Raw genomic sequence first — 21,530 nt, forward strand, 5'->3', positions numbered from 1 at the left:
TCAGAATTTTTCCTAAAGTTATCCACAGCATTAGGCTATAGTTGTCTCAGATTATTTTATTCTAGGTGTCCCTATTGCCCATAGTTAGCTGTGTGTCTGCAAGGGCACATGTGTGTGTATATGGCTTTTGAGGTAGGTGTAGCCTGAAACTTCTCTATATATCTTATAGAATAATGTCTACTGTGGTACAGATCATGGTATTTTCTTCTTTATTTGACAAATAAAAAACATGGTGAGATTGCCAGTGATTTCTGCACTGATAGCTGCCAGAAGATATCCTGAACTTCTTTGCAGTTCTAAGAATACTAGGTGATATAGAAACACCTTCTGGGTCTGGCATTGTGGGATAATGAGTCGTTTCACAAAAGTGGATTTTTCTGATAACTAATGCTTACTCCTTTAAGTACCAGTGCTTAAAATATTTTCACCCACTTTGGGGCACCTGGGTGGCTCAGTCGGGTAAGTGTCTGCCTTTGGCTCAGGTAATGATCTCAGTGTCCTGGGATCGAGCCCTGAGTCAGGCTCCCTGCTCAGCAGAGAGCCTGCTTCTCCCTCTCCTTCTTAAAAAAAAAAAATTCATCCACTTTGGATAAAAATCTTTCTGAAAAGTATATGCTAATTTTCATTCTTTTTAAAAAAATATTTTTATTTATTTATTTGAAAGAAAGCACAAGCAGGGGCAGAGGCAGAGGGAGAGGGAAAAGCAGACTCCCTGCAGAACAGGGTGCCCTACTTGGGGCTTGAACCCAAGAGCCTGGGATCATGACCTGAGCCGAAGGCAGACTCCAAACCAACTAAATCACCCAGGTGCCCCTAATTTTCGTTTCTTAAATGAAAGGCATTGGGCATATTTTTGTCTCTCTTTGATCATAAAGGCTGGCCTGAACATTGTATGGGTATTGAAATAAGGCAATAACTGGCACCACAGCTAAGCACATAACTTTCTCTAGTTTGACAGACTTGAGCTAGAGTCTTGGCTTGGTGGGTTACTGACTGTGGACTCTGGGAAAAGTTACTTTGCCCCTCTATTTTCCAGTTTCTTCATCTGCATAATGGAGACAATAATATCTACTGCATAGAATTGTTTTAGGGATCAAATGAGATAGTGCTGAGCTGGGGGGCACTGACCATCCAGTCTCACGCTCCCAGGTAGCTAGGACACAGACCAAGACACAAATATTTACAAAGTTTTTCAAATTCATTTTTTAAATTGAATATATTTGACATATGATGTGGAAGTAGAAGGTGTACACCATGTTACTTTCTATATTTATATATTATAATATGATTGCTGTTGCAGTGATACTTATCACATCACATAATACTAGTACAGTATTGTTGTCTATATTCATATTATGCCATGGCATTAGATCACTGTTGCTTACTTAGTACTCATTGCAAGTTTGTGACCTTGAACAATATCAATGTTTATCTCCCCATCTCCCCATCCCATGGTAATCACCATTTCACTCTGCTTTTTTTTCAAGTTTGACTTTTTAAAGATTTTATTTATTTATTTGAGACAGACAGAGAGAAAGAGAGCAAGAGCACAAATTGGGTGAGGGATAGCGGGAGAGGGAGAGAGAGAATCCCAAGCAGACTCCCCACTGAGCATGGAGCTTGAGACTCTGAGATCATGACCTGAACCAAACCAAGAGTCAGATGTTTGTGCCACCCAGGTGCCCCCAGAACACACCATTATTTGTCTAAAGAAAGAGTGCCAGATTGAAAAGGGTCAGTTGGGAAATGTAGAAAAATGAAGCCAGAGATGGGGCGGGCAGCATAGTGACATCTTGAGTACTGGCTATCGGGCACAGTGGCTCCATTAAAGAGCTGCTGCCTTTTGAACCTCTGGGTGGCCTGTGGGCCTCTCCAAGGGACTTTCATCTTTGTGTTTTCATATGGCTGTAGTGTCCTTGGGTCTCTAGAAGATCACTTAGCTAGTAACTGGTTGAGGAGGTCTGCTGAGACATCTAAGAAACAAAGCACTCTCTAAAGCACCTCCCCAACTTTGATAATATCTTTTGAAACACACAAGTTTCTTAAATTTGATGAAGTCAAACTGATCTATTTTTGTTGTTGTTGCTTGTCTTTTGGGTATCATGTCTAAAAAATCATTGTCTAATGCAAGATCATGAAGATTTATACTTAGGTTTTCTTGTGAGAGTGTTATAGTTTTAGCTCTTACAGTTAGGTCCTTGATTCATTTTTACTTAATTTTTGTATATGGTGTGAGGTAGAATTTCAGGTTCATTTTCTCTTTTTAAAATATTTTATTTATTTATTTGAGAGAGAGAGATAACAAGTGGGAGGAAGGGCAGAAGGACAAACAGACTCTCTGCTGAGCAGGGAGCCTGACTCAGGGCTTCATCTCAAGACCCTGAGATCATGACCTGAGCCAAAGTCAGATGCTTAACCAACTGAGCCACCAGGCAACACCCCCCAATTCATTCTCTTAAACATTATTTGTTGAAAAGACTATTCTTTCCCCCACTCAATCAATTAATGTAGCTGTGTAGTAAGTTTTCAAATCAGAAAGCATGAATCTTCCAAATTTGTTCTTCATTTTCAAAATCATTTTGGCTCAACTGGATCCTTTGTGTACCCATATGGATTTTAGGATCAGCCTGTCCATTTCCACAAAAAACAAAAAACAAAAAACAAAAACCCAACCCAGCTGGTATTTTGATAGGGATCGTGTTCAGTTGGTAGATGGCTTAGGGGAGTATTTCCATCCTAACAATATTAAGTCTTCTGATCCATGAACACAGGATGTCTTTCTACTTATTTGGGTCTTTTAAAATTTGATTCAATAGGGTACCTAGGTGGCTCAGTCCATTTAGTGTCTGCCTTCGGCTCAGGTCATAATCCCAGGGTCCTGGGATGGAGCCCCGAGTTAGGCTCCCTGCTCAGTGGAAAGCCTGTTTCTCCCTCTCCCTTTATCCTTCCTTCCCCCTGCCTGTGCTTTCTCTCTCTCAAATAAATAAATAAATTATTTTAAAAAATTTCATTCAACAGTGTTTTGTAGTTTCTAGTGTGTACATCTTATACTTCCTTGATTCAGTCTATTCCAAAGAATTTTATTCCTTTTGATACTATTGTAAATGGAATTGTTTTCTTAATTTCATGTTTGGATTGTTCACTGCAAGTATATAGATATAGCTGATGTTTGCATATTAGTCTTGTATCCTTCAAGTTTGCTGAACTTATTCACTAATTCTAATAGTTTTTTTTAAATCTTTGTGGTTTTCTTGTATAAGATCATGTCATCTGTGCATATAGTTTTACTTCTTCCTTTCCAATCTAGATGCCTTTTATTTCATTTTCTTGCCTACTTTGCCTGGTTGAAACCTTCAGTACAATGTTGAATAGAAGAGATTAAAGTGGACATCCTAGTGTTGTTTTTAATCTTAGGGGGAAGTTTTTAGTTTTAAGTAGGATGTTAACTGTGAATTTTTCATAGATAGCCTTTATCAAATTGAAGGAATTCCCTTCTATTCCTAGTTTTTTGAGTTTTTCTATCATGAAAGGAGGCTGGATTTTGTCAAATGCTTTCTCTGTATCTGTTAAGAGAACCATTGGTTTTTTGTCCATATCTTGATATGTTGCATTAGTTTGATTTTCATATGTTAGCTCAATCTTGCATTGCTGGGATAAATCCCAGCGGGTCTTACTGTAGTATGAGATGTGTACCTAGAGATAGATTTGTGTACATCTGTGATTATTCTTGAGGCATTTTTCTTCATGGAAATGGAATTTCTGTGTCAAAATTTGATAGATATTCTCAAATCCTCTACAAAAATGCTATATGAAGCTATACTCCCACCAGTAGAGTAGGAAGTGCCTTCTTCCTCATGTCCCTGGCAGCACTGGATATTATGTATCTTTCAGGTTTGCTAAAAGGTTGGGTGAAAATGGTATTTCGTTTACTGCTGTAATTTGAGGTTCATGATTCCAGTGAATTTGGACATCTGCTGACCCCTTTATGGTCCATTTGTATTTCCTCTTCTGTGAACCAACTCTCTTTTTTATTTGTTTACAGAATGGAGAAGGCAGGGAGGACACTCAGGCCTCAAGAGAAAATCTAGAACACATGGAGAAACCGTTATGTCTAGGTAGAGTGTCACTAATTTGACCAGGAAGTCCTCTGACAACACTAGCAATGGTAGCAATGGTAGTTTTGTTTTCATTCTGCCTTTCAACTTGGAAGGAGGAGGGGCAGACACATTTCTTCTGATCAATTGAGAGTGGCTTGGGTGAGATACTTCTTTGACTATACTGTTCTGGCTGCAGCCTTCATGCTCTCCCCCTGGCCTCATGACCAGCTGTTACTCCTGTTTTGTCCCCTGCCACCTTTACCACAAACCCATGGCCAGGGATACTTATCTCCTGTTCTACTCCTGGACCAAGCCTACTTTTATAAAAAGATGTTTTGTTCATGAAGGATTTGATTGAATGTATATGAGGCTCAATTAGTGCTTCTCTCTCTCTCTCTTTTTCCTTCCCTCCCTTCTTTCTTCTCTCTCTCCTTCTCTTTCCAGTACCAGCTGGTCTCAGTATGGCTTTTCTTTGCCCCCACCCCCTCACAGCCTCCTGTCTCCCTGAGTCACTCCATCTGCCTTGTCACTGGAACAGTACGAGTGCCATCCCCAAAGTGAGGCCTGTGGGATGGACAATTTGCCATTTCCCAGGGAATGCTCTGCAGGGAAGCAGTTTTGGAAGGAAGGCAGATCTACTAATGACCAAAAGTCAAGACTAAATCTTCCATAAGAGAACCCCAGCTCTAGGAGAACAGAAGCCTCTTGGAGGAGTGAGGCATGAGGTCAGGAAACTAACCAGTACCTGTCATGGGTATCAAGGCCAAGTCTGCCACCTGTATGAAGTCAGAGACCCCATTCCCTGGGCCTGGGTTGACTCACGTGTGAAAGAGGAGACTAGAATAGGGATTGGTAATATCTAACTTTTGGACACTCTGTTTTTAACTGGCCCAATTCCATGAGTTTCTGCTGGGCAGAGCTTTGTATATCTAGCTGCTCAATTTGTGCTAGTGGGAAGACTAAAGAGGATTTTGGTAAGTTTTTTTGTTTGTTTGTTTTTGTTTTTCCCTGCTGAGCAAATGTGACACTCCTAACAGAATTTCCGTGAGTTACATTAGCTGACACCCAGGGCTCTGGCCATCCTAATCTTTTACCAACTGCACTGTATTTCTGTAAAAACCAGACTTCAAGTAAGGCGGTAAATATCAAGAACCTTTTTAAGCTTATAACAGGCTCACTTGACTTGGGTCCTGTTGTGAGAACCCAGGAAGGGCATCCAGGATAGTTAGGGAAGGGACGGATGTGGAGGGCCACCGGAGAGCGCTACCTTTCTCACTGTCTTGGCGGCTCAGCACAGAGCTGGGGGGTTCCAAGTTGCGTCGGGGAGTGGCAGGAGGAAGCGGGCCGCTGGGAAGGGCTAGTCCGTGAGGCCGGGATTCCCGCCTGAGGGTCTGGCAGTGGCCCGCGGCAGGCCAGGAGCCAGCGGCCCGGGGCTCGGCTGGAGCCGGCGACAGCAGCATGCGCAGTGTGGCCGCCGCCGCTCCACCACGGTTTCTGCCGCTGCCACGGCTACCCGGACGGCGGCGGCGGTGGCGGCTGCTGCTCTGCCCTGCCGCTGTCACTTCCAGTTCCTACTTCGGCGATCCAGGTCCGGGTCACCGCTTCCCCACCGCTGGCCCGGTCCCTCCAGGCCTCCCTCCCTGCCGGGCTCTGGCTCCAGGCCTGAGAAGCCAGAGCGCGCAGCAGAGCGGGGTCCGGGGCAGCCGCTCCCGCCCGCCGCCGCCGCCCCGCGCGCCCTGGCCCGGCTCGCCGCCAGTGCACCCGGCGGGCGGGTCTCCCGCACCCGGCTCGGCGCCGCGCTTCTCCGCCTGCCGAGCCGCACGGCCATGGCAGCAAGAACTTGAGGGCAAGAATCTGGCTTCCCTTTAGATTAAAAAAAAAAAAAAAGCATAAAGAAAATCCTCAGGCTGGAGAGGTGGCGGGCGCGGCACAGAGTTTGGAGACGGGCGCCCCCTCCTCGCCCGCGTTCAGGAGCAAAGTTGCAGCCGCCCCTCCCCGCCCGGGCGAGCCGAGCCCAGCTCTCCAGTTTCGCTCCGGTGGCGGCCGCGTTCAGGGCAGGGTCCCAGCTCCGGCTGGGGTGCACAGTTCCCGCAGCCTTGGCACGGGCTCGCCCGCCCGCTCGCCGGCCCCGTGACTCGCCAGGGCGAGCCGCTTCCAGGAGGCGGCGGCGGCGGCGCGGCCGGAGCCAGCGAGCAGCGGGAGGAGCAGCGGGCAGCGGCTGAGCCAGGTGACCTGCCTGGGGGCGAGGGGTCAGGGAAAGGGGAGAGCACGAGGGTCGGGGTGGTGCCGAAGGACCTGGGTTGCAGAGGAGCCGCCCTTCCTCCCCCTGCCGTGGCTTGCAGCCCCAGCCGTGGGGTCGGTGTTCGGCCAGGGCCTGGCGGTGCCCTGGGATCCCGGGGGCCAGGATGGAGGGGCGGGGGCGGGGGCCTAGGGCGCGGAGCGAGGACGCGGCAAACTTAGGGGCGAGTTCTCTGGCTCTGGCCGCTGGGTTTGCAGCGGACAGGATTCCTTCTTTCCCCTGGAACCAGGGCGGGAGTCAACAGTACAATTTTCGATACTAATTTGATGCCTCCCCCCAGCCTCCTCGGTCCCTGGCATCCGCGCATTTGGGGATATTTTCGGCGTCGAGTACACAGGTCTGTCGCAGGAATGGTTTGTGGCTGGGGGATGACCTGTACTCTGGAAGGTGTACCAACGTGCCGGTAGTTAATTTCGAGTTTTCATTTTTCAGTCATTTAGGAACCCAACAGGTATTTGAGCTATTTTGTTTCTTAGCTCTAGAGTGCAGAGCCCTTAAGTTTATCTCTGTCTCTTCAAAAATTTTATTTTTATTTTTGGTTTGTTATTGTTTTGGGCTACAGGGGTGACTCACATGTTTTTTTTTTTTCTTTTCTTAATGTGTAGTGGGAATAAAAATGGAATAAGAGAATATATTTATCTATGCAACTACTTATGTTTTTGTGAATAAGAGCTCCACATAACTCCCCCCAAAGTCACAGTATAGGATAAATTTAAGTTGATGTTTTATAAAGTATTAACGATTTTAACAGCAAGATACTAAGGTCCAGACTGCTTTTCTAACTTATTTTTGCCTGGAAAACCCACAATTTGTCCTTGAACTTCCTATCTTAATTTTGACATTGACCATGGTAAGAGGAGCTCGGATGACATCATTTGCTCCAGCCACAGTTCTGGTGTTCTGTGACTGAGAGCACCTCTCTCCAAAACATTAAGGCCTGGGCCTGCCCTTGTACTTCAGCTAAGGCATTTCCAAGGATTTCTCTTAAGCAAAGTATTGTGCTACATGCCAGGCAATGCTGCAGTCCCGTCTTACATAAGTGAGCTTCAGGCTGTGTGCTTGGAGCGGTTAGTATCAGAGAGTTCTCAGTCTCTGGGGGTGGTGGTGGTTGGTGATTGGAGTTTGGAACAAAGTAAATTTGCAGCTTGTATTGTCCTCTTGCATTTCTTGGCTGCTTAATTTTTTAGAATGCCATCTACATGCCTTATCTGAAACTCACTATGCCCTTGTAAAGCATGTAGCATTACTTTCGTTTAGCAGGGAAACTGAAAAGTTAGCTCACCAAAGTCATACAGTTTACCAGTGGTGGCATCACAACTCCAACCTGGATCTTCTGCTCTCAGCTCAGGATTTTGTTTTGTTTGTTTTTACTAAAATGTGGCAATTTATACAAAAGAATTTCATTTGGCACATATAATGGATGGTATGTCTTCCAAGCTACTAATTTTTTCTGTTCTTTTTGCCAACTCACATCTTGGCCTTGTCTTTGCTCGCACAGGGCTGGCACTGTTCTTAAGGATGAGGCCAGGAGTAAAGCTTTCTAGAGGAGGGTCTGTGGTTTCTATTTACGTGTGGTCTGTGTCCTCTCCATTCATCTTCAGGGATAGCATGTGCTGAAGACAGTGAGGAAACTACAGCCCAGAAATGTCCAATATTCGTTTGACATCATTAGTCCAAGTATAATATTACTTCAGTCTTTACAAAGAGACTCATTGAGGAGGAGAAATTGGAGAGCGTGAGTTTTGTGCCTTTATAGCAATCTGCTGATCACTGTACTTAAGAACTTAGATGCAAAAGAGGAAAAGGAGTGGAGTACCTAGCACTTCTCAAGCACCTACTATGTTCTAGGTACTGTGCTAGGTACTGTGTACTACGTTAAGTATATTACTTTGTTTAATCCTCCCAACAATCCTGGGAGGGAAGAATTGTTGTATCCATTGTGCAGTGGAGGAAACTGAGGTTTGGGGATGATGCAGACGAATGCCCCACATTGTCAGTGCAAATCAGAACGTAATTGCTGATGAGCCTTACTCCAGAACTCATTCCATTTGCCATGTGGCCGACTGTCCCCCAAAAGGAGCTATTAATAAATATAGGAACACCAAGCCCCTTGGTGTTTAGATATGGCTGTACATCAGAGTTACCTACGATGCTTCTAAAAAATACAAATGTTGGGGTGTTCCCCCCCAGTTGAGCTTAACTGGTCTGTAGTGAGGCCCAGGCCTGAGTATTTCTTTTTCTTTTTCTTTTCTTTCTTTTTCTTTCTTTCTTTCTTTCTTTCTTTCTTTCTTTCTTTCTTTCTTTCTCTTTCTTTCTCCTCCTCCTCCTCCTCCTCCTCCTCCTCCTCCTTCTTCTTCTTCTTCTTCTTCTTCTTCTTCTTCTTCTTTCTTCTTCTTCCTCCTTCTCCTGCTTTTTAGAGAAGAAGAGGGGTGGACAGAGGAAGAGGGAGAGAAGCTTTTTTAAAAGATTTATTCATTTATTTTAGAGAGAGAGAGAGCATGAGGTGTGGGCAGAGCAAAAGGGAGAGAGAATATGAAGCTGACTCCCTGCTGAGCATGCAGCCCAACATGGGGCTTGACCTCACAACCCAGAGATCATGACCTGAGCTGAAATCAAGAGTCAAATGCTTAACCAACTGAGCCACACAGGCACTTTGGTATTTTTTTTAAATGTTTAAATAAACTTCATATTGAAATATAGCATGAATTCAGGAAATCACACAAATTCTAAGTATTTATAAATTGAACACATCCATATAATCAGCACACCAATTAAGAAACACAACATTATCAGCACCTGGAAGCCACCCTCATCCCCTGTCCCAGTCACACCCCTCATCATTGGGTACCACTGCCCTGACTTCTAAGACAATAGATTCATTTTTTTTTCTGTTTTGGTATATTATATGAGTGGAATCATACAGTATGTACTCATTTGTATAAGATTTGTTTCACTCAGGGTAACATTTGTACAAGTCACCCATATTGTGGATACTAAAGGTTCATTCTTTTTATTGCTGGTAGATCCTATCATGTGGATGTACCATCTTTTGTTTATCCATTCACCTGTTGATGGACATCTGGGTTGTTTCCAGTTTTTTGGTTGTTATGAACAGTGCTGCTGTGCGTGTCTCATGCATGTCTTCTGGTGGACATTTCTGTTGGGTTTGTACATGGTAACGGAACTGCTGGGACTCAGGGTATGTTCAGCCTGAGTAGGTACCGCCTGACAGTTTCCCAGAGTCACTATGTAATTATTTTGTTTTGAAAGGTGCCCCAAGTGCTTCTAATGTGCAGCCAGATTCGAGAACCATTTCCATGGGTTTTTTTTAAAAAAGATTTTATTTGTTCATGAAAGACACACAGGGAGTGGCAGAGACATAGGTAGAGGGAGAAGGGAGCCTGATGTGGGACTCAATCCCAGAACCCTAGGATCACGACCTGAGCCAAAGGCAGATGCTCAACCACTGAGCCGCCCAGTGCCCCTCATTTCCATGGTTTATCTAGAGTTCAGTGACCTAGCAACCTCCAGTGTCTGCCATTTAGCTGAGAACTGTAAAGAAAGAGATACCAAGCTTCCTCCACAGCCTTAGATCTAGAAAATCTCTGCTGAATTGGGCAACTATTGGCCTCATTCCCATAATCCTTTGTGTCAGGATATCTAATGCTGGCAGGCCACTCTCATTATAGGGAACCTGAGTTTGATCATTCTTATAAATCCCAGCACTCAATATAACACAGCACAAAGCAGGTACTCAGTAAATGTTTATTAAATGAATGACCGGTATAATGAATGAATGGTGAGGGAAGATCTGGGCTGCAGAAGAGACACACCGCCCCCATCTTTGCACTAAGGCTTCCACACTTTATTCCTGGGAGACTGCCTCAGGATCTCACTTGGAGCCTAATGACTTTTACTTATCTAAGCATGTTGGAATTATGGGTAATTTGGTTGCTCATCCCAAAATGAATTAGAAATAGAAAATTAGATTAGATGAGATAAGGTATGTGGAAGCACTTTGTAAATTGGAGAACAGCATCTAGATAGAAGGTCATGATAAAGGGAAAAGGGCGGCTGCCAGGGACTAGACGTGCCAGCAGTGGTAGAAAGAGTGCATATCCACGTATAACGCAGAAGAAATGAAACCAACAGCACACCAGGAAAGGAGACAGGAAAACTCTAAAAAGCAGATCTCCAAATATATAACCATCTGGGGCCTTTTGGTGTGGAATCAGGCCAACTCAGCACATGCTCTGTGGTCTAGTGGCTCAAATTTGTGATTTTCTCTTCCTTGGTCTGGGTTTGAATCCTGGTCAGGGAAACCTGTGTTCCTGAACACAGAAGTCGCATAGCAGTGCAGTGGCTAAGAGCCTGAGCTTTGGACTTGAATGGACCTGGATTGGCCACTTATTGGGTGTATGCCAACTTCCTTGGTAGTAGTGGGAGGTAATACTAGGTATGTGCCACTTTATTATTCCCAGGTATACACTACCTCTTAGCCATAAATGAGAGAAGGCAGAGAAAGCACTTGGTACAGTGCCTGGCACTGAATAGACTCAATGAAAGCTCATTCCTAACTGGAATTTTCATATATCCCAGTAGACTAATGTTCACGAATGATAACATTGCATTATCAAAAAAGAAGTTCACTTAAAGTCTTTGGTTACGTTAAGCAAACTCTAAAGTGAGTTATGCTGTACAGAGAGATCTTCTTTTGAAATCTTAACATTAAAAACAGCTTGGGGGTGTCTGGGTGGCTCAGTCGGTTAGATATCTGACTCGATCTCAGGGTGGTGAGTTCAGTCCCTGTCTTGGGTTCCACGTTGAGTATGGGGCTTGCTTACACAAACAAAAAACTTGGGTACAGGCAGGGGTAAGCTGTGGCCTCTGTGGGATGATGGCTTCTCCTCAGGTTTCTGAACTTATACATCAGTCACTTTGAGAATTTAAACAGGGAGGAACCTTGAAACAGGAAAACAAAATCAGCTATCTTGTTCCTTAGTTCTGTGCTTTATTGGACAGAGACTGCTTGTTTTTGGAAAAAACATTTTTAAAAGTAAAGTTGAAGGTAAGATGCCCACATACTTTCTCATGCTTACCACCCCTCTTCTGAAGGCAAACCCAAGTTGAGTGTTTCTGGAAACTTAGGATAAATCGTGGTAGTGGCCTTGGCCTCTGTTGCATTTGCCAGCACGCATCAGGCCTTTCAACATTATTAACGTCTTTCACTCACTAATTGAAGTGCTTTTTTTCTTTTTTTTGTACTTGAGATTCTCAGTGCGTCACATCATAGAAAATAATTTGAATTTAGCTTAGAGTATGTTGAAATGTGTTTAAAATTATTTGTATGTCCTATTTAATTTGCCATACTTTATTTGAAAGGCTACATAAAGACAGTTTAAATTTCAGTGATATCGTGGTTCAGTGATATCCATGGAACAGAGACTGGAACCTTCCACTATAATTTCTGTCAATTTATGTCTCAGCTTAAGAGTTACATGAATCAGTTATAAAAGTTCATGTTAAGCTCTCCAGCTGGCTGTCTTACTGTTGTTCTCAGTGCTTACCCTGGCCAGTTTTTAACTGCTGAAAACTATTTGTAGATGGTTTCCTTTGTAAGAACTGAGGACTAGAGATGTGTGGGTCTCCAGGTTTAAGGAGGACCTGGGGAAGACAAAGCAGGCGAATTCTTCAGAGACTATGAATTATTCAGTTGTTAACCACAGTAACTTCTTTAGCTACCATTTTGTGTGCTAATAATAGAAACAGTTTGGACGGATTCCTCTTGGAATTGAAAAATCAGGAATGCTTTTTGCTCTTTTTTACTCTATGCATAAACTAGAAGGTGATAAAAGAATATTTCTGCTTTCTTACATTGACTACCTGGATGAAGTAGTTTAATTTTTGTGTCTTTTAGTTATTTTCAAATTTCTGTGTCTTTTAAAACAAACATATTTGTTGTATAATGACAACAATAAAATTTAGAAAGATACCCCAGAACAAGATGCTTGTTTTAGTTAAATTTAACTGTTCAACAAATGGTTTTCTAGTTTTGGGGATGACTGACAAAAATCATTTCCCCTTGCCCCCAGGAAATAAGTAATGAATCTGTCAAATTGGGCATAGTTGAGGGGGATAATCAAAATCAATTGCCTCTATTAAAAAAAGAAACATGGTATGTAATACTTAAAAAGGAAACATGTCATTTCTGAATCGGGTTGAATGTATATTGATAGTACCAAAAGGAATACATTTTGTTGGAAAATTTGATCAACTGAATCTTCCTGATGGGAGATACACAAGTTATCTTGTTTTAAATCTCATTCACTCTAATTCGGTTTTAATGTTGATTCTGATTCAGGCTGTTTCAGGGGGCACCAGAGGAAAATATAGCTCTTTACTAGAACTACAGAATCTTGGCCAGCTATCCCCTACTTCAACCCCATTCTAATCTGGTCATATGTTATCATTGAGGCAGCCCCCAAGGATCAATCTGAGAAGTGAAGACATTGCTGGCACAGCAGAAGGTATGCCGAACTATTGGCAATGACTCTGGGGTTAGTACCAAAAGGCAGTGTAAGGTCTGGCCTCTGGACTGCCAATGAAGAAGTGTGAGGGCACTTGTCAGTGTTTTAGGGACTTTACTTACCAACTTTGTAGAGGGAATATATGTCCACCCAGTCCAGAAGCTGCTCCATAACTGTATTTCAGCAGTGACATTGCCACTTCCTCTGCTGTCGTCTGGAGGACTTAGGACACCAGACATCTCTCTGATTAGCTCTAGCTTTTGTTGTATATTGGCAGACTGGACCCTATCACACAGAGGAGTGTATGGGTGCAGAGAAGTGGCTGATTTGAAAGAGCTTAGAGCCACTCATCATTTGTACTTGACTTCTGGCAGAAGATTTACCTTCCTAATTAAGTTCTGCTTAGACAAATAGAGTAAAATCCCAGCTTTATACTTTCTTGGGACTTGAATATTATTACAGAGATCAGACATATCAGCTGAGGGATTGAAGTGGGCAAAAGGGAAAAGAAAGGATTAAATTAAGGTGAGATCGAAGTTTGCAGTTTGCAAAGCAGTGAGTGACACTGTTATTAAGGGCTTGTCTTGCTCTAGACAATAGCAGGCAGGATTCCCTATCCTTGGAAGCGTGGACATTATTTTAAGAGGCATCTTTAAGGTGTCAAGCTCTTCACATCTGTATGAAGCAGACCTGAGCACTAAGGAACATTCTAACTTATAATTTGTCTGTTCTTCATGGCAAACTGGGGCTATTTACCAATACTTTGTGGGAAACATATGCAAACTAAGAAAATGCATTATTTTTGAAACAAAAGGAATTTAACCACTTCTTTGGGGGGATATATGTTGTGATAGTGTCACTAAGCATTTGTGCTGTAGCACGACCAGTTTTCTTGAAGACGTGCTGGTGTTTTATGAATGTGTTATGAATTGGGGAAAATCTTGATTTGGGATTGAAAAATTACCTTCTAGAAAAGACAACAGAGTGGAAAACAATGGTTTAGTGGCTGGTGAGCCTGTAAGTGACTCCTTTATTTGCCAGATTTTACATACTATCCTTTTTACGTCTCATCTTAACAACAAATTTCTCTCTTAGTCCCTGGCATATACCAGGTGCTCAGTAAATATTTTTTAAATGGAGAATGAATGGATAATATCTTTTTTGAGAGAGAGAGAGATAGCACAAGTGGAAGGTGGAGGGGAGAGAGAGAATCTCAAGCAGGCTCCATGCTCAGTGCAGAGCCTGACATGGGCCTCAACCCACGACTGTGAGACTGTGACCTGAGCTGAAACCAAGACTCAGATGCTTAACTGACTGAGCCACCCAGGTGCCCCTGGATGAATTTGTAAAAATGTATTTTAGATAGCTTGTATATCTGAGTCTATATGTAGATTATCAAGAGTTGACTTTCATTCATAGAAATGGCTCTTCATGAATGAAAATCAAGATAAAAAGAAAGCTGAGTTTCTCCTAATGCAGTATTTGCTCTGTTTCTTTGTGTCAAGCTAGAGTACCTGTTACAGGTTTTTCAAAAAGAAAAAGAAAAAAATAATGGTTTGCAAGTTAAGTCCCATAATGTCACATGGAAGACCTTCTCTGCTTTTTCAGTCCTCAGCTCACTTCTTATTTCTTATGTTACCCAAACTCTCTTGATTTCACTGTGCTTTCAAGGTGTGACACTTTCACATTAGGACTCTGTAATTGTGATTCTCCCAAGTGATCCTAGGCAGTACCTTTGCTTCCTTTGGTGAGATAAATATTTAGTCAGCATTCTTCATGACTCTCAATCATAGCCATCCAAAAGAAGAATCTGTTTTACCAAGAGATGAAAAAAAAGATGAGCTCTGATTAATCAAATTCTACCAAAAAACCCCCAAAAAACAAAAAACAAAAAACAAAACCCAACCTTTTCTCTGTCTTTCCTTCTGAGGAAGGCATGCCAGAAGGACTAATGTTTCTGGTGGAAGAAATACCTGTTTAACTTTTAGGTGAAAAGGAAAGAATAATAGTCTGCAAGTACTAGTTTGCCATCTGTACGGTGGGCGCTGTACCTGTGGCATTATGGGAAGAGGCAGCAGGTGTATGAGAAATCGTGGACTTGAACAACGTGGATTGTGTTGTATGGCAAGGTATCCAATCTAGTGGGTCCAGGGTCTAGAGCATAACGCAGAGTTCAGAAGAAGCCCATTGTATACTGAGGTGTAGTGTTTGGGGCAGACCCTATGGAGGGGGAATGATGTCGTCTGGGCCCCAAAGGACAGCTGGGATTCAGATGGTTGAGGGAACCTTTTCATGAGAAGTGTGCGTATCAAAGAGAGGCACAGTGAAGAAAGTGAAGGATTGTGGGGCATACGAGTTGATGATGGTGAGAAATGATGGGCTTGAGAAGAAATCTGAATGCCAGCTTAAAGATTGGGGATTTGATTTTGTAGGCACTTACAGGCTGAGTTCCATTAGGCTGAGAGACCTAATGGATGTTCATGGAAAGCACCGTTCCTGACATGTCTGATAGGTGAGCTCCCAATACCACCTCACCACATTTGGATTGTATCCTACGTCTAAATCTTTGAGATCACATGGAGAAAAATTAATTAACTGATTGATGTCAGGCATTGATGGGCATCTCTGAAAATGGCATACTTTTGAAAAGGTGACTCACACATAGACATAAGCAAGGAGTGCCAAAAGTCTTTGCCAAATATATTGTTGAGGGTGATCTCTAAATAAAGGAAATGGTTGTAACTTTGGCACAACATCCTTCCTACCCAGATTAGCTGGTGTAAGAAGGACTGTGGGCATGTGGGTTGTAGGCTTTTAATTTGCCTGTCACCCCTTCTTGCTTCTCGTGAGCTCCTTTGGCATATTTTGCCATGTCCCACTGTGTTCTGTCTATGACTCAGAGCCTGTTTTGGAGTAAGGGATGAACAGATGAGTTTGGCTTATAGTGTTTGTCCTTTAAGCTATTTACAATGAAAAATATAGCCAACTCCAGCAAAGCAGTGAAATCCCACAGTTCTTTCCTGCTCTCTCTCTGTACTGTGTAAGTTATGGTGCTTTGTGAGGGGAATGAAAGGCACCTATACTATCCAGGACAGGCCAGCAATTGCAGACTTGGCCCGAACTGGCACATAGCTCAATGAAATCCACAATCTTGGAGCTTGAAGTACCTTTAGTCGTCTCACAGTTGCAAGGCTTAATTTTGATGACTTGTATGGGTGTAATATTATTTTAGCTAATAGTTGTTTCCTGGAAAGTCACGTGGAAATTGATTGTTTCTCCCTTAATCATATTTCTTTTGAACTTTACTGTAATTCTGGCAATGCTTTTTCTTCAATTATGATTAATCATCTGTTGGCAAGAGCTTCTAAACTTGCATCAATTCATCAAATATTTATTAAGTGCCTGCTGTGTGATAAGCACTCTTCTAGACACTGAGGATCCAGAAGTGAAAAAGTTTTTTAAAAAACTGGCTTCATGGGGCTTGCATTTGAGGCATAATTTGTGTTTAAGTTTTTCTGCCAGTACATCCTGTTGATCAGCCAATGAATAATTATTTATCGAGTCTCACATATGTTGAACAGTGGGCTGGGTCTGTGGGGCAATTTGGACTTCTAAGAGTCCGTCTTCTAATTGGAAATCCAGAGCTAATCTTAATACCCACAGAATAAATAGAGAATATTACAGTAGTAGGTAGTTGAGGGCTTAAGTGTGCAGCCTCTATACAGACTGGAAGACTCCTCCTTCCCTAATCTTTGTGTGGGGTTCATTTAACATCAGTCTCTCTGGTGCATGGAATCTGTAGTGAAGCCCTTGATTCTGCTAGACTCCCAGGCTCTAACCACAGCAGACTCCTGGGAAAGCTGGGGCTGCAGGAGCCCTCTCTTTACATGAGAGTCTCCTCCTTAACTGTCTGGCCAGTTAAACACGCATGATTTGTCAACTTAAAATTTCTGAGGACATTCTCATCATCTTTGTTTTTTTTTTTTTTTTTCATTCTCATCATCTTTGTATGTATCACTTGATTGTCTCATCATGGGCAGTTCTAAAATAAATAGCACTTGGAGTGTCTGGGGTAGTTGTTCATCCTTTATTTGAAAGGACAAGGAGAAAGTATAACAGATGTAGACATTAATTTGGGACCACACAACCAGGCATTCTTCAATGTAAAATGGATTCTTTTCCAAAAGTTCATTTGTGAGTTACTGTTAGGAACACAGAAAACATTTTGCCCCCTAGAAACCAGGTTCTGTGTGCTGATTAAGTTTCCTGGCTGGCCCAAAACAGCCTGCTTAATAAGTATGGCTGAACTATAGAATTCACACACTAAGTGGCAGATGTGACACTATGTCTCTGTGAAAATGTGTTCCACATTCCAATTTGGAACGCTGGAAAATGAGTCCCCTTCTCTGAAGGGATGGGGGTGAGGAGCTTGGGGAGGACACCCCCAGGTCTGGAACCCAGATGCTCTAGCAGCTGAGGAATTACCCGTCCACCCCACCCCTCAAAACTGGCAGCCAATGCAGCTCCTGCAGAGGTTCTAGCGACAGGAGTGCAGGAGGAGGGGGCAGGCCACGGTGGCGTCTTGCTGAGCAGCAGCTGGTTCTAGGTGCCCAGCTTTCTGTCCTGGGCTTGGCAAGCCCTATTGACAAGAGAGATTTCATCTTTTCATTCTCTTCATGCCTAATCTCTTCTTGGTGAAATTATCCAAAACCAGTTATTCTGTCTCTTTCTCTTTTTAATCCTGTGACCGTCCTGGCCAAGATACCTATATCATTCCTTGTGTCATTTTGCTCTTTCCTGAACACTTAATACTCAATTGAAGAGAATTCCCTGGGGCACCTGGGTGGCTCAGTGATTGAGCATCTATCTGCCTTTGGCTCAGGTCATGATCCTAGGGTCTTGGGATCGAGTCCTGCATCAGGTTCTCCGCAGGAAGCCTGCTTCTCCCTCTGCCTATGTCTCTGCCTCTCTGTGTCTCACATGAATAAATAAATAAAATCTTTAAAAAATAAAAGAATTCCCTATTGTGGAGAATGTGTTTTTTTCCCCTACAGGAGTGTTAACAAGGAAGAATAGAGGCCATAAGGTGTCAATGATTCTGAAATGGCCATCAGGAAGTGGATTTGGTGATGTTCCATTGAGGTGTGAGTCATGTGGCATTACATGCAGAACTTCACTTCTGTCATAGGAGCTTTGTGGAGCTGAACTTCCTGGCTCTGGATTCTATAAGGTCCAGGCAATCTAGAAGCCCACATTAGTTATGTAAAATGACACTATATAAATCCACAGATACAAAAGAACATAAATGGTTAAAGCTGTCCACAATCACAGGCCAAATGCCACTAGGCAGTGGTAGCAAGATAGAGCAAGAATTTATAAAAAGGTCACTATTTATTTTGTATTTTTTTTAGAGAGGGAAAATGGGGGAAGGACCAAGGGGGGAGAGAATCTTCAGCAGGCTCCACACCCAGGGCAGAGCCTGACCTGAACCGAAATCAAAAGTTACATGCTTAACTGAGCCACCCAGGTACCCCAATAGGTCACTTTAAAAATGACATTTTGAAAAAGTCCACTAACAAACAGGTAGTAATTACATTAGCTTGTGATACCCCAGACTCCTTTTGCTTTGATTGTGTACTATCCAACAGATTTCTAACTTTCTAATTTGGCTTACCATGCAGATTTCTCTCTTGCAAGAGAGTGATATGCTGGCCATAAAATGGGAGTATCCAATCTCCTTAACGGTCTATTTCTTTTAGCAGAAATTAGCAAATTGGCCTTTTGGTTGATGCATTGGCCTTTTGTGAACTTGGTTAGTGTGAGTCCATTCTCAAGAACCATGAGAATCAAATACTAGATTCTGGACCTTGGGGACACAGCCCGGGTGATACATTTGAGAGCCCCTATTCAGACGATATGCCAGTGTGCCTTTCACTGTGCCGGTCTGGTCAGAGACATCTCTCACTTTCCAGATAGGAAACAGAGCTGCAAAAAAGTAGTGTGACTTTCCTATGGTCCCCACAACTGCTCAGCAGTGACAAATCTGGGGTTGGAATCAAGGTTTTCAGACCCTCACACCAGTGCTATTTCCAAACACTGATGTTTTTGCAGCCACACACCCAGGTCAGATCTCATTCCCTGAGTTGCTGAATGGAGAGAAAGGAAGGAAATAAGAGAGGAGTGGAGAGCTGGATTTGCTCTCTTAAGTTTGCTCCATATCAAATAGGAAGTCATTATTTAAAACCAGGCACAGTAAAAATGCCATCTACTGTATTCTAGTAAGTGGTGTGTCAGTGGCTAATTGAGTGCAGTTTCTGAGCTAAGAGCATTATTTGTTGCTGATGTCGTGATTGCTTCTAGTAGGAGCTATGTGAAAGCATCCCTGGTTGTGTTCACAGAGCCAGGAGCAATGCTACCCAGTGAAATATGACTAAGCAGCTCAAATTTGCTTGCTCTATTGCACTATGTAATGACATTTCCTCCAAAGTTCAGGGGTTAACAGAGGCAGCATGCTCAGCTGTGAGAATGGGAGAATGTGATTCAAGATGGCCTAAGTTAATTTAAGATTTTATTCAATAGGAACAGGGGAGAGATGGAATGTTCTTAAAATATTTGGAATCTTTTTTTTTTTATGGGCCTGAAACAGAGCTATGTCCATGTGGTTCTACTGAATCCCTTGCTTTTCAGCTGATTATGTTTTAACAGATGAGTGACGGAGCCTATTGTGATCACCCCAAACCCTAAATTAGCTTTAACTGGAAGTCTATTGAATGGTACTGAAGTCCCATGACATTAGAGACCTCACCGTATTCTGATCGTGTATACGGTGTGGCTTCTTCTCCTAACAAGGATGTGGCCAGGGCTGTCACTGGTTATCTCAGGTGGTTAGAGCAAGGTGCCAGGGAATGGTTCAGCTTGGTTCTATAACCATGGGCTGGACCCCTCACCCAACCGACACTTCACACATATGGACGGCAGCTCACAAGGTGGAACTAGATGAAGAAATAGGAGTAGCTCAGCACAGCCCACTTCCAGCAAACATGAGCAGATGCTTCCTGGGTCAGGACTTGAAATGAAAAGGCCAGTGCTGGAATCAGCCATGGCCTCTGTGGAGACAGCTTTGTCATATGAGAGATTTTCTCTTTGCCACAATTAGTTGAATTAGTCATCTTAGAGGTTGTAACAAACTTGCTGCCAATGGTACAGATGTGGCTCATATTGACAGCAGCAAGGGATTTCTTTTTGTGTACAAATCCGCAGATTTCTTTTTCTTCTTTTTAATGCCTCATGACAGTGGAAGGTATTCAGACAGGACTAAAATGCCCCTCAGAGCACTTTCTTGTGTATCTGCATTGGTTCCAGCACTCTCTTGCCGTGTGAGTTAACTACTTGGAGTGCAGTTTGCTCATCTATAAAATGGGGGAAATAATTGTACCTACATTACAAGCTTGCTAGGAGAAACACATGCAATGAATAGAGACAAATGTATGTATCTCCCAGCATGGTGTCAGTGCATAGCAAGGTCTCAGTAAGTCAGTACACTATACCTACAAGATTAGTGAGGAAATGGAGCAGGGGCTTTGGAGATTTTCTTCTCATGTGTTTCCTTATGTTTGTCTGCTTAAGGAAAATGTCATAAAACAGCATACGTATTGAGACTGAAAACTACTCCAAAAGGGTCTATTTGTAAAGCCATGAAAATATTAACTGTTGTGTGGATTATACTGCCAGATCCTCAACAGTTTAGAATTAACACCTGGTGTTTAGTGGATGGAAAAGAAGTTTTGTTGTCATTGTGGATATCCAAAATGTTAAAATGTGAGGAAACATTTAAAGATCAAATGTTGGGCAGCCCAGGTGGCTCAGTGGTTTAGCGCCACCTTCAGCCAAGGGCCTGATCCTGGAGACCTGGGATCGAGCCCCACGTCGGGATCCCTGCATGGAGCCCGCTTCTCCCTCTGCCTGTCTCTGCCTCTCTCTCTCTCTCTCTCTCTCTCTCTCTCTCTGTGTCGCTCATGAATAAATAAATAAAATCTTTTTAAAAAAATAAAGATCAAATGTTTTGTGGGCGCCTGGGTGGTGGAGTTGGTTAGGTGTCTGATTCTTGGTTTCGGCTGAGGTCATGATCTCGGGGTTGTGAGATCAAGCCCCGCATTGGGCTCTGCGCTCAGCAGGGAGTCTGCTGGAGATTCTCTCCCCCTCTGCCTCTGCCCCTCCCCACTACCCCCCATCCCCGAAAGCAAGCTCTCTCTTTCTCTCAAATAAATAAAATCTTAAAAAAAAATTCAATGTCTTGTCTGAACTCAGCTATTGATGTAGTATTGGACCTTATGTAAATTCACCTTATGTTAATTGACCAGAAGTCTCAGTGATAACATCAATAGTCAATTAACATATTTAGTATGTTCTATGTGTTATATACTACGTTCTTACAATAAAGTAAACTAGAGAAAAGATGTCCTTACAAACTCATAAGGAAGAGAAAATACATGTATGGTTCTGTACTGTATGTATCAAAAAAAAATCCACATGCAAGTAGACCTGCACACTTCAAACCCATGTTTATCAGGGGTCAATAGCGCTTTAAAAAAATCTTTCTTTCTTTTT

At 42.9% G+C, this 21,530-nt stretch overlaps 1 protein-coding gene across 4 annotated transcripts in view; it reads left to right on the forward strand.

The window, feature by feature from the left end:
* Window positions 1–21,530, forward strand: part of ARHGEF6 (Rac/Cdc42 guanine nucleotide exchange factor 6) — a 101,305-nt gene that overhangs the window by 4,150 nt on the left and 75,625 nt on the right. The window contains exon 1 of one of the 4 annotated variants that reach the window (XM_072817247.1): window positions 5,961–6,324. The exons of 2 other annotated variants lie outside the window; for them this stretch is intronic. The gene's annotated coding sequence lies outside the window, so the exon portion shown is untranslated. Of the gene's footprint in view, window positions 1–5,960; window positions 6,325–21,530 lie in introns of those variants that run through there. One more of the 4 variants, XM_072817246.1, reaches the window with a different exon arrangement.

The sequence above is a fragment of the Canis lupus genome, chromosome X (genome assembly GCF_048164855.1).
Source record: "Canis lupus baileyi chromosome X, mCanLup2.hap1, whole genome shotgun sequence".
NCBI classification, from domain to species: Eukaryota; Metazoa; Chordata; class Mammalia; order Carnivora; family Canidae; genus Canis; species Canis lupus.